The 13,985-nt window shown below is 37.5% G+C and overlaps 1 protein-coding gene across 1 annotated transcript in view; it reads left to right on the top strand.

Moving 5' to 3' along the window:
- The first annotated feature begins 281 nt into the window (after window positions 1-281).
- Window positions 282-13,985, top strand: part of GFRA1 (GDNF family receptor alpha 1) — a 160,706-nt gene continuing 147,002 nt past the window's right edge. Inside the window, exons 1-2 of the mRNA XM_009476062.2 lie at window positions 282-296; window positions 544-639. The gene's annotated coding sequence lies outside the window, so the exon portion shown is untranslated. The remainder of the gene's footprint in view (window positions 297-543; window positions 640-13,985) is intronic.

Raw genomic sequence — 13,985 nt, 5'->3', positions numbered from 1 at the left:
TTGTGTACTTTTCGTACACAGTCCCTAAACAGAAATGTTTTTCACTGGTCCATGTACCAGTTCTCTTATTCTGCATATACCAGGACTTTCATGTTCCTTCTCAGTGCACAATACAGGACAAGGGGACTGCCCTTTCTTAAATGATAAGATTGGCAGCAGGTAAAGATGGGGCAGTTGGTTAGGATTTCAGGTGTTAACTGGATATAAATTGCTTGCATGCTCAGGGTTAAATTGATCACCTGGTTGGGATCAGGAAGTAATTTTTCTCTAAGTGATACTGGCTGGGGTTATGGAAGGTATTGTTTTCCTCTCTAACATAAACTGCCTGGAATGGGATGTGAGTTTTTAACTTGTGAAGTACCTGCTCTTGCAGAATGCTAAGATGTGGCTGGTCAGAAAATCTCATTACTTTAACGTCTTCTACTGTCCTCTGACACGTTGGTGTTTTTCAGTCTTTTATTCTGAGGTACAAGGGGGTGTGACTATAACATAGGATGTTATTTCAGTGTGCTACAGGACTTGATTCAATGTTTGCTTTTTCAGATCTTTCAAGAGTTTCCTCTGAATAAGAAAATCTTACTTTTCTTGAGGTAGCATTGACCTGACTAAGAGGCAGTCGAGGATACTTCATACGTATTGGTAAGTTTTGAAAAAGAAAAGGCTGATGACTTTTGTGGACCAGATATTTCTGAGACCTTACAGCAGAAAAAGTCCTTTAATTAATGATTCCAGCTCAAAGAATTTTAAAAAGTATTTAGAGAACATCATATGTTGTTAACTGGGATTCTCAGGGCTTTCTAGCTTGGATATTCCACTAACACACTTACAGATGCCTCATTACTAAATGACTGAGGCTCTTCAAACTTTATGAAATCCATTTTATAGTAACTACAGACATGTTGGTTTTCCTCCTGATTTGGTTTCTTGACTACTACTACCTGAAAAGAAATACTTGAAAAGTGATAGTGCTTTATCTCATTGAATGTATAAGGAGTCTGTGGCAACTAGGCTCCTAACTCATCTGTCATAGTTAAGTGGATACAATTAGATGGGATGTAAACGTACGGTATTTATAATGTTTAGTTCTAAAGCTTGCTTTTTACACAAATATGCATCCTCAAACTAGAGGCCACAAAGGATGTAATGGTGTTAAAAAATCTACTAGGTAATTCAGTGTGAATTATTGATGTACCTATGCTTGTAGTGGCTATGCTGATATCTTTCTTGCCACTAATAAAAACAAGATACTCAGTTTATCTATGTATTGTTTCTTGAATTCTGAATAAGTGTACTCTGAAACTGTGCAGTTTATTTCCCATAACCTGTACGGTGGTATCTATGTATCAGTTCTGTGATGTGGTTTATCTCTTGCAATCCAGGAAGTTGGAGTTTGAAAGCTTTTCTGAAAGCACGGATTACTAAGTGGCAGTATAATCTACCACCGCTCAGTCTGTCCTTCTCCTTACATTTCTTGTCAGAGACGTAAAATAGCAGATTCGTAAGTCAGGTCAAATCTCGTCTGTATCTGTTTTCTTGAGTCCTATCTTGACATACTTAGATAAATTACTTTTCAGTGGAGATCGCCTGAAACATATATAGAAAATGAATGTGTCTAAACCTGCCGGTCCTGCAAAATCCTAATGTGGCATTTGCTCTGAATTAAGCAAATGCTTAGTTGTCTGCTAGTGATGCAAACAGCAAAATCACCAAATTAGTTTTTCTTTGTTCTTCCTATCATTATCTCTGTGGAGTCCAGCATTAGGAGCCATGAAACCTTTTAAGAAATAGTTGGCAGTTGCATGGCATATGTAACTTTTTAAATCCAAACCCCTCATAAATGGAGAACGGTTACTCCCACGCTTCTCAGTCCCTTTTGGCTACCATCTGGAACAGCAATAAAATAAAGCTAACTCTTTTTATTATCATCTTAGGTACATAAATCCAGCTGAAAATAGCTTTTTTCTAATAAATCGTGTGATTAAATTTAAGCTGAAAAGTTTCTGCTGAGTCATTTTAAGTTTACTCAGTTTAAGTTTTGGTTAGAAATACAGGATTTTTGAAGTTGATTCTGTCAGATTTTTTTCATTGTAGCATTTTAGATAGCATAATACTCCTCTCCTACTCCCCCTTCCCCCCTTATTATTACCATCTAAGTTATTGTTATCAGACATTTATTTTCCTTTTATGCCACAGGAAAACTTTGATACATAAATCAGGACTTGGGAAGCCTTTAGGTTCCTGATATCAAAAAAGTCCTCCTGCTAAACAGACACCAGTATCTATTGGCAGAAAGTTAGTTACCTTCTTGTCCTTTTACTTGTGTCCTGTGCACGTGTCCCAGATTGCCTCAGCGCGAGTAGCGAAGTGTCTAGCATCTCCTTTCAAGGTCCCTGGTGGAAACCAGAGCGGGCCTGAATTTATATTTACAAGTCCACCCAAAAGATGGAAAGTGAACTCAACTATGTGTAACTGAAGACAAGTCAGTACAATATTTCAGTGTTCATTTTAATTGCCAAGATATTGTGTTTCCCTGCAAAAGTGTTGGATTGAGATCTTGAAATGTGGTAAGAATACAGTGATTTGGTTTGACGAAGAGGGAAAGGAGAAAGGCTGATCACTTTGAAAGGCCTGTACTGTTAGAAGCTCTCAGAGCATGTTGTGGCAGAGGTATTGTAGAGGCTAGAGTATTTGCCCAGCACAGGAAAGGTTTGATTCTGTTCTCGCACAGCACTTGGGAATTAAAAATCTTACTTTCCTAGCGTATTACCAGGCTCCTCTTTCAGATGGGGATATCGAACAGCAAATTGTGCAGGAGTTGTGGAGTAAGAACAACAACAAGCAAGGTGTGGTGCAACGTGGTATGTTAATGATTATGATACTGTGCTTCCAGGGCCGTCTTTACCTGACAACAATGCAAAATGTATCTAGAGTCCTTAGAATGCTTCTTCCACTTTTAAATATTAAGTATGAAGTATATTCTTAGTTCGTTATAGACCAGGCTTGTCTTTTGTGTGGTATCACAATGGAAATGAGATGGGCCTTATGCATATAAATGGTTTTAAGAAATGGGCTACCTCAGAGAAAGATTTAAGAACATGATTTCGGTATTCAGTGGACCAGATTATCTTCCAAAATCTCACATAATTTTTTATTCTTTGCCTTAGTTATCGATTGAGTAACACTATTAGTCTGAATATATATTTCTAATAATTCTCACTTTTAACTCTAGAGAAATTTACAACCCTAGGCTTCTAACAGATTCCAACTGTATTGGAGGGAGGAATATATTTTTTATTTTCTTTCCTAAGGAGGCTTTATGTTCTGATTGTCATCTTATTTTATAGTACTGGATTCCATTTGGGCCAAATATACATCTGGTACTCTGAAACAGGAGTCAGCAGTAACTGCTGTATGCTGCTTCCTCTGAATCACTGGCAGCTGATGGGTATAGAAAAATGGCTAGTATTTGGAAGGAAGAGAAGGGAGAGGATATTTGAGGGTGGCTTCTAAAAAGCGCTAAGATTATGAGTGTTAACAGGGAAGTATTGAATCTCTATTAGTTCTTTATCACAAAGCTCAATGTAGGACCTTGTTGGACCCCAACCATGGGAATATTTCTGTTTGGGTATATTCCAAATTTACTGGCCAAGTCTGGGCTAGCATTGCAAATCACGTTCAGGAAGGTAGTCAGGGAGTCTGCATCAGTTTGCCCTGTCTGACCAGTACTTGTCAGCTTGGCCAAGAAGTAGACAGCTGGATAGATTTAGGTCTCCCTAAATGTATTCATGTGCTGGTAAGCATCTTTCTGTCTCAATATGTCACAAGATTTTGGATGCCAACATCTTAGCAGGATTCAGAGCTGTAACTAAGTCCAAGTCTTTTTACCGATTCCTTCAGCCATTCTGTTTCACCTTCAGTTTAGGATTTATTTACTCAGGACTCCTGCTAGTTGAACATCTTTAAGCAATACTTTTAAGGGAGTTAAACAGACTGAGGGAAACTTCTGTGTGCTTGATACTTCTTTTAAACATTTTTAGTCAATATTCATCAACTGGGACATTATACATAAAGTGGAAATCTTACAGAACGAGCATGTGTGGTTATTTGTGGAAATCTTGCAGGAAGAACACTTTTGGTCATTCCTCTGGGGGGGGGGGGGAGAAATACTACATTATCTTCCTGCAGGGATTATTTTTTTTCTTCTTTTTTTTTTTTTTTTTCCCATGGGATAAAAGATGATTGAAAAATTAATTTAATTCTTTTTTAACTTTTAAAAAAGTTCTAAACCTCAATTTTAAATTAATATTGACTGGGCAGTCAACACATTTTCAGCTTTCCTTCAATACAATGTCTCTGTGCTGAAGTGAGCTATTTCAGATGTCTGAAAAAGTATTGCTTAATGCCTGTAAGCACTGTCAGAAATCAATAACTTTGAAATTTGTGCTATTTGTACTTTGTTTGGCATATCGCTTTAATTCAGTCTGTTTACAGTGGAATAAAAGTGGGTATGGACAATTGTCACAAAGCAGACAGATGTGTTGAATAATATTCCTTTAATTTGTAGAAAGAATATAATTTTGATATTTGCAATATTAACTGTATCTTTATTGAAGCTTTGCAAAAAAGTGCAAATTCAAAATATCACAGGAAATAGCATTGTTTTGGTGGTTACGTATAACCTGTGGATAGTGACCACAATCACACTAAAATGATTTTTTCATATTGAAAATATTTTAAGAATTTATAAAACATACCATTAATGAAGAAAAACCACATTTTTGCGGTATTTTAAGTGGGGAAATGATTAGCAAAGCAGTGCTGTCAATAACATGAGCTTTTAATATTAAGAGCAACGCAAAAGAATTCCAAATTGTGTTTTGAGAGGAAAAACAGGATGATGAATTTGAGCATTGTATTTTCCAGCAGACAAAGGCAGTTCTGAAGTTCAGTTTTCATATTGCACAGGTGTCTGCATCTTGAAGATGAAATTTATTCACTTTTGTTATATAAATGTATGGTCAATGCCAGGACTTTGATCATCTCTCTGTGGAGTCTATTTAGTGATAATGGCATAATTCTAAGCATTTTCAACAAGTAAAATTTGAAGTTTAAGCATCCAAATGTGAAAATTAAATTAAGATATAACAGTATTCGATCTGAATGTGAATTAAAAGACTTAACCAGTTAGGCTGAACATTTAGATATTTCAACGCATTCCACCAAAAAGTACAAAGTAGGCATTTTCAACTAAGACTGTGGTGATGCAGTGAAGTAGATACCTTGGGATGAACAGCCTTCTTTCTGCTTCTCCCTGTGTTCTCCAGGTCTTCAAAAACTACTGTGGCCCAGCTAACTATTCCAAAAGCAAAGAATTTAATGTGCCATCACCTACCAGTTTTGTCTGACATTTAGAATGAAGATTCTCTCTCTCAAAATGTCTTCATCAAAACTGTTTGATTCTGATGTTATAGTAATTCCTGCAGTTCTAGCCAAGACTGTAGCCTCCTTTCTAACTCTCTGAACAGCGTCAAAGTAGCGCCTACTTCAAAGCATTTACAACATATATAGTCAAGACCAAAACACAAGGCAATTGTGATTACCCAGTTTACAAAGACAAAATCTGAATCTCAAAGATCTCAGGACAAGGATATATTCTAGGGAAATGCACAAGTTTCTGTTCATAAGGATGTCATAGTTTAGGTCAGGACAGACTAAATACATGCATGAATTACTACATGATAAATGAAACCCTGTGCAATAGTCACTCCATCACAAAGGCCACAAATATCCAAAGTTATAGGAATGTGGTTAGCTCTGCTTCCCCTTTTCTTGCTGATAGGAGCAGTGGTTAGTAGTAATCTGGAGGAGCAGGCTGTTATGTGTGGTGTTTGTGAGCTTGGTCCCGTGCATCTCTGGAGGTCCTCCACAGTCAGGTATCCCTGAAAGTTCAGTTGTGCTGCCCCCTAAGTTGAAACTCCTTTGTGCCTGTTTGGTTTTGGGTTTTTTTTTTTCTTGCTTCTTTTTTTTGATATATAAAAAAAGAACAACTCAGATGTGCTGTCCTGGTGTTTCACAATATCCTCACTGTGCATCTGCCAGGATGTGCTGACTAGCTTCAGTCATACAGATTAGAATGTAATCAAGTTCAGAAATCATGATATTAATCACAATTGCTTTGGATTTTTTGTTATTCTGGGAACACAATGCTTACATTTCATTCTGGCAAGATACCATTATTGCACATGTTTAAACAAGTTTGCATTATTTTGTTATAAATAGTGACCTACAGGATAATTAACCAAGTCAGAAATTTGGAGGGGTCACACTGTGGGCATGTAACTTGTTACAGCGTTAAATTTACTATAAAGTATTTACATTTTTCTTAACATTTTGTCTGCAAACATGTTTTTTTTTCTTCTTTCATAAATTAATACCTCAGAAATTCCTATGAAAATGAGTTCATCAGAAACTTCCTTCTTTTCCTTACTTGGAGCTGCAGATTCCTAGCCTTTTTACCATTTATAAAATAAATTATACAGCTCAGTTTCTTACATCTATAGCTATCGCTATGTTCAGAAATATGGTCTTTAGAAATGTTTTTCAGGTATGGTTTGTAATAAGGAAACAAATAGACATTGGACAGTCTTGTATGCTGGATGCTCTTCTAGTTTTTGTTAGGGGATTGGCTGTTAACCTTTTTTAGGGTCAGGACATTGTCCTTTCAAGGGTTTTACAGACACAGTGCAGATGAACCTCCATAGTCTGGAGCACATTCTTCCCTTTAGTGGACCAATAGTTATTCACCAGTGTCCAGGAAAACCTGAGCTAATGTGATTTAAATGAAGTAGAATTGAAGCAAGGTGTAAACTAAAATAGGTGCTTATTTAACCTGGATTTTTTTCAAAGAAATTGCTAATTCCTGGTTTCAAATGTTATACCAAGTGTTAGAAAGGTGTCCCAGGACAACAGAAAAGATGCCCATGTGTTCTCCTTGGCCTGGCTCCTGCATCTAGGTTATCTAGAGGGAGGAGGAGTGAGAAGCCTTCTGCAGTGGATGGCAAGGCAGGCATGACAAAGTCAGCAAGGACTAGAGAGCTGGGTGCTGAGATTTCCAAGAAGCACTGAGGCTCCTCTCCCTGAGTGCCTGAACGTTTGAATGACCCAAAGGTAATTGGGTCTTGGAGGTAATGGGGGAGGGGAAGTTTTTCTCTACTGAAAAACAAAGCTCAGTCTAACCTGTTATTTTCTGTTCTAATAAAATATGGTTTTGAGATTAGAAGGCTTTGGTGTGTCTGCCTAAAGAAGATGGCCAAATCTACCTTCATATCCCTCACAGATGGATGGACGGACAAAAGCGTGGAGTCCTTTACATTTGTTTACTTTCACTGCCATGATAGGATACAGTTTATTTAGGAATATTCAAGATGCAATTACATGTAAATGACTTGAGTCAGAGTCAAGTTTAGACAGTGTCCAGGAAGTCTGAATAGTTCACCTTCATAATTTAAAAGTGTGCATTGTTGTTTTTCATCTGAATTATGTCTGCTAGTAAAGCTGCAGCATAGATGCAGGCATTCCATCGTAAAAGCTTTTTTTACTGGTGTTACCAGCAGGTAACTATATCTTTCTAAAGAAAGGGCTGTAGATTTAACTGTGCATTACATGATTAAACCAGGAAAACTTCTTTAACAGAGAGAGCTGTAGTTGATGTAATGAACGCTTGCAGAAAAGTGTGGAGGGAAGAAACTGCAAGTAACATTAGTTGTGACTCTAGCTTTCAGACTTGCCTTTCAGAGCAGCCTGTCATGTTTACTTCTTCGGTGTGTACAGTGCCCAGTGGGTATTCTGCTGTCATCAGAATTCTACAGAAGTAGTAGCAGAGAAGCCAAATAATGGAATTATCTGGTATTTTAGTAGAACAAACAGGTCTTGAATTTCAACACTGCTTCCAGCTGATAGTCAATTGGATTACAGGCAAATTATCTCATCATAAGGTTCTTTCTAAACTATAAAATAAAAATGCATGTGTTAATTACAGAGCCATTGTTGCTGACTCAAGAAATATTTAGTCTTTTCATCCGATATTTACAGAATACTTTTTATGATTAAACATCTAATTTCAAATTGTGTTCTGTGCATTTATTTTTCCTGAAGTGTTTGCAGCTATTCAGGAAATTGTGTAAACAAACCAACAACCCTAAGCCCCAATAACAATAATAAAAAAATCCAACACCCCAAACCAAACAAAAAAAACTTCACAAAAACACACCCCCAAACCCCAACAACACACAAACATACCTCCACCCAAAAGCAAACAACAAACCCCCAAATATCACTGTAGCTTCAGTAGAGAGACTGCTACATGCAGCTGATGGCAGATATCTGAGAATAGTCAGTCTTCCTTTCTCTGTAGGACAAATTCTCAAGGCATTTACAACACTAGATTCTTCCACTCCCATTTTCTTTCTTTTTACTTGTCAGGGATAGTCTAGAAAATGCACAGAAAATACAGTTCTGAAAATCAAAGATGATAATTTTGCCTTTGGTCACTAAATTCTAAAATGACTTTAACCTCCATGCATCTTTTTTGACTTCTCTACACAGGGCAGGAGTCAGGGCAGATTTGGTCCTACAGTTTAGAATAAGATGTGTATAGTAAGTGAAAGCAAAATATTCCTCTATGATTTAATATTCTTTGCTCTGTAAATGTGTGTGTATCCAGTGTAGCATGAACAGTGAAAATTGAATACCCATCACTAGCTAGAGCTGTGCACGTTTGAAAAGAAAATTTTTTTGCTCTTTACACACCGTTCTATAGAGAGACACTTCATCACTTTCAATTAAACATGGGAGGAGACTGAACCTACATGTAAGTGAAGCAGTTTGCAAATGAAAGATACCAACATTCTCATTTTTACACTGGTTTTCTCAGGTGCTGTTCAAGAATCGGATTTAAATGTTCTGACATGTTAATACTTTCCACAATTATGTTTTTTATGCTGCCTGAAATGTTCTGTTCCTACAGCAATAGACTTATGTACAATAAGTCATTTTCTAGAGCTTTAGTTTTTCTGCAAAGACTATGAGGTTCACTAATGTAAGAGTATTTTACATAGTACAAGGTAGGGTTTCCTTTCCTGTGGTCCAGGATTGCATGGTTCCCACATGATCAAGTTGCTGGTAATCACAGAAATTTAAAAAGACAAAGGGAAGGTTTCAAGTTAACAAACCGAATCGTGACCTTGGTTGAATCACATGGAATCCCTAGTGTCCATGGGATGCTAAAGATTGATGCTGCTGGCATATTGTTTAGAAGCTGAAGTTTCAAATGATGCTGTTCTAGCATCTGAATTATATTGCTCCAGATGTTATAGGCACATGAATTACTACCACTTAATATATGATATTTCATGTTTTTTTCATCTTTTATACTTTTGCCTACTGAGTTTCTTTGCTGACTGTATCCTCTTGTGCTATGGAATTTAGCACGTTGTTTTGCTGTAGAGGCATGAATCACCTCTCCCACGTTAGCATGAATTGCTTCTACAAACAGCTAGAGGGCTGTATTATTCCATTTTTAAAGCAACAAGACATAAATTGAGGGATACAACTATTATCAGTCTGTCTTAACAACTTTTTCCTTACCAGTTCGGACAAACATCAATGTCTATGCCTGTATATTGGTATTTAAAGTTTGATGGAATCATTTCTATAAGATACAGAGCTTCACAAGTGGCTGCAGTTTTGTACATATTTTCAAATCTTTAAGGGTAACTAGTATGTTCTGTTTCTTTACAAGCTCTCTGAATTGTATTGTACTGTTTTAGTACTTATGTATCTGTTCTACTGAAATCATAATCAGGTCACATATTAGATATGAATTCACAGAGGAATTTTGCAGCTTTTTTTCTTTTTTTTTTTTTTTTTTTCCTTTGAGGTGGTCTGATACTACATAAACACAACCTCTGGTGAGGACAGGGAAGCAAGAGTTTAGGAGAAACTTCCTGGCCAAGAACAGTTGTGGGAATTCACTACCAGGTCTGACAAAAGCAAGGGGGGACTTTCTTTTCTTATACTTTTGCATCAGTTAAGTCACTCAGTAATTTGGATTGCATTTCCATATGTTTTTTATTTGATTACTGTGTGAATGCTTATTGCTTACTTTGCTTTTGTTTTATGTTTTTCTTGATACTTACTGAAAGCTCTAAACCCAAATAAATGACAGGTTCAGTAAAAACTCAATCTTGCTTTTGTGCTGCAAAAGCCCATTCAAGGCTTCATAAGCCCCTCAAAATTGATTTTTGGATCCCTGTTATTTAATCTGTCCTTTACAAAACTTTAATGCCTTGAGCAAATCCTTCTTGCCTTATTCCCACCACTAGGCACTTTGACTTCATGGTAAGCAGATAAATGTGAGACAAAAAATGCTGTTCAGACTGTTCCCCCAGTCCCTAGTAATTCTCTAACTTGTCTATTCTCCCCTTCTCATTATTGAATACAGCCTCCTGTGTAAACACTACTTTTTGTGCTCCCATGGCACACAGACGTTTTCCCATCAGTTGCTTGCTCTCCCTCACCTGCTCCATCTGACTCATTAGTTCAGCTTCAGCTTTGCTTCACCTATTCATTCCCCAAAGAATTATATATATGGCCCTGTTCTTGTTCTCAGCATCCTTTCTCTTCACATATCTACCGGGCCTGCAGATAATATCATGTAATGTTCCCCAGGCTCAGTGGCTCCAATATTTTCTTGCCGGGTTCAGTCTTTAAAAGGAGGTCCGTGGCAGAGACGACAAAGGGAATCTGCAGGCTGACTGTGGCCCAGTCAATATATTAATTCAACCTTCTTGTCAGCTTACCGTTACATTGTCATTTGAACTGCTGCCAGCCATAACAACCTAATGCAGTGCTCCAACACCACAGCTTTTGCATGTGGGACTGGCTGCAAAATAACATCGACTGCATTTGAGTCAGTTCTTTTTGCACAACACCCTTCTGAGAGTTTACTGTCAGCCATTAATTTACATGCAAAGGAGGAGGCAGAAGGAAATCCAGTAAAACGGAATGCAGAAAAAATCGTGTTCTGACTTTGCACATTTTGTATGCCTGGCCTCAAGTACCATATGGCCCTGACTACAGGTGCAGTTTGATGCTGTTGCTGTATTCAGAGCATTTGGGTTCAGCCTGCAAGGTGACAGGAAGCTTAAAACTGCCCTTAGTCAGGGGTTCACTTGTCTCAACCTACTTGGAAAGACCCGTGTTTGAAGCACTGTTTTTTACAGAAGTTTTAGTATCAAATAACCCCTCTATCCTCATTACTTTGTCTTTTCTTTATTAAAAGTTTTCAATGAAGAACACTAGCTAAGGTAGCTAACTGGAAAGAAGCAAGTAACTAAAATTATATAAAGACTGAAGTACTAGCAGTTAATGCTGGCCATAAGTAGCTTGAAGTAGTTAGTACTGTCTTGCACGTTATTTATATTGTAATGTCCTTTAAACAATAACTCAGTGGTGATTATGTTGTTATCTGTCTCCTAATGAAATGCTTGTCCCTAACAGCTGTACCGTATATATGTTATATCAATTTTTCCGGAACTTTTTTATAAAACTCAAGCAACAGAGGAGAAAAACAGCTTAAATATCTTTAAAATGTTCACATTAAGGACTTCTCTATGTTTGGGGTTTTTTTTGTTATTCATTTGACTGAAGAGCCTTATGGTTTGAGCAATTGTCAGATACAAATTGTAAGGTGGACCTTGGTTTGACTGAAATCAACAGCAAAGCATCCATTGACTTAATTTTACCCCAGAGGAGGTAAAAGGCAATTGGAAATGGATGGGCAAAGAGCAGAGGGATTGTGACTCCAGCCACAGAGTGGCTTCTGGGTTTTTGTCTGGTATCTTTTTAAACTCTTAAAAAAACTGAAAACGATTTGTAGCTACAATTTGTGGCAGAGTAGACATAAGCAATACTAATGCAACATGGCACTTCAGCTCAGGAAAGCTGCATACCTGGTGTGTTAATGTGACACCAGTCCAACACGCAAGTGACTTCAGCTACCCAAAACCACAGCGATCCTCTACAAAGAGAGTAAAGTACTTGCGTTGTCTCAGTGCTAGCAGGACATGGAAATTAGTTTAGTAATAAACGGAAAGGATGGCGTCCAGAGATTAATTAAAAAATACTGGAAATAAGTTGACAAAATTTATAAATAATTCCATCTCTGAAAGAAAAAAAAAAATAGTTGGTAATTTCTGCTGTGGAACAAATGACCTTGTGATTTGCCAGCAGCTTTCTCACACCTACAGTCCTGTTAAAGAGTGTGCAGAGGTTGGGCATTCTAGGCAACTGTATGTAGCATGGACTTTCTCCTTGGATTTTTTTTTTTTTCAGAACATGGTTGCATTTTAAAACTTTTCTGGATTAAGATTTTTTTAACCTTTTTTCACTTTGGGTGATAGTTTTCCAGAGATGACTCAAAATACTGGCAAGAGGAGTGTTCAGTGACAATATTCAGAATTTCGGATGCATGCTTTCCAGCTGTCTTGTTATTTCTGAACTGTCACTAACATTTTATTCAATTTTTAACACTTAAAACATGATTTCAGTTTCACTGTAATAGTAAACACCCCACTAAAGCTGTGTTTCATAACAGCAAAAGTAGCTATTAATGCAGAGATTTGCAAGGTGTTGCTTTTATATGCCAAACAATACTGTGTGTGTATACATGTGTGTGTGTGTGTTTGTTTATTCAGGACATTATTGCATGAATGGTTTTGTAAATAGTGGCCTGGATTTCAGTCTTATTTTCACTTGCCTGGCTCTGCTGTGAATGGTGTAGCTATTCCTGGCTTAGACTTGTAAATAACAGGAGAATAATGCTACCTGTGCATTAGACATACAGCTAACTTCTGTACAAAGCTTATCATGTGCCATAATGGTGTCAAAATTACCAGTGAAGAAGTAATCATTTCTCTATATCACCCAGTTCAGTATCTATTGAGGTGTTTGGAAAGCCAACTTGTTCCATTAAATACCAGCTGCTTCAAAAGCTGAACCTGTCTTGAATCATCAATGCCATCACCAACTTAGCACCTTCTAATTATTTTGAAATACTCTGGAAATCTGGTCATTGTCTTTATTTCTCCAATTATATCCTTGTACGTGCAGCAGACAATAGATTTTGTGACCATATAATATGCCTATTCATATTAAACGACCAAAACACAGTTGTGACTTCATCAGTTGCAACTCGGCATCACTATTATGGCTTCATGGAGAGAAATGGGGCTCTGGACAGTTTTGCTTTTTTGTTGTTTGTTTTAGTAGAAATACAAATCTATCTGTTAAGAAAAAATGGCAGGAGAAACAAGAATCAATATAAAGCTTCCACTCAGGTTCTGTGAAGGTCGTATTCTCTGTATAACCTGGCATATGCTAAGCTTTTAAGTAAGTGTTTCTGAAGTACCTTGCAGCAGTTTAGCTCTATGTGCCATCCAGTTTTCGCTATAAAAGTGGCCAGCCTGATCATCTTCCACCTCATGAGGCGAGGCAAACTCCTTTAGGCAAAATTTATTGTGAGGAGAAACAAATTCCTGAAGTCAAACGGGCCAAGTATCTTGTTGACAAAATTGCCAAGTAAAGTATATACCGATATTTATTTTTTAAGAGAACATTTGGTTGCAGCTAAAACATAAAAACACCTGAATCGAATTTTCTGCATATGAAAACAAGGAAATCGGGGAACTGATGCTATTTTAGGCTAATTGCATTTTGTTGGGTTTCAGGGGAGCACTACATAGTAGCAACTGTGGGAAAACCACTAAATAGTTCTCTGTTTGAGCCATCTGTCACGAATATGGGACATATGTTCGCTTTGTTTATTCAGGAGCCAAGTGGAGGCCGATACACCCGGCCCGGCCCGGCCGAGAGCCGGCCCGCACCGCGCCCAGCACCGCGCCCAGCAGCGCGGGGATGCGCCCCCC

This window comes from Nipponia nippon, unplaced genomic scaffold (genome assembly GCF_047370975.1).
Source record: "Nipponia nippon isolate SJK-2023a ecotype South Korea unplaced genomic scaffold, ASM4737097v1 scaffold_3, whole genome shotgun sequence".
NCBI classification, from domain to species: Eukaryota; Metazoa; Chordata; class Aves; order Pelecaniformes; family Threskiornithidae; genus Nipponia; species Nipponia nippon.
This window is presented reverse-complemented; position numbering and strand designations above follow the sequence as displayed.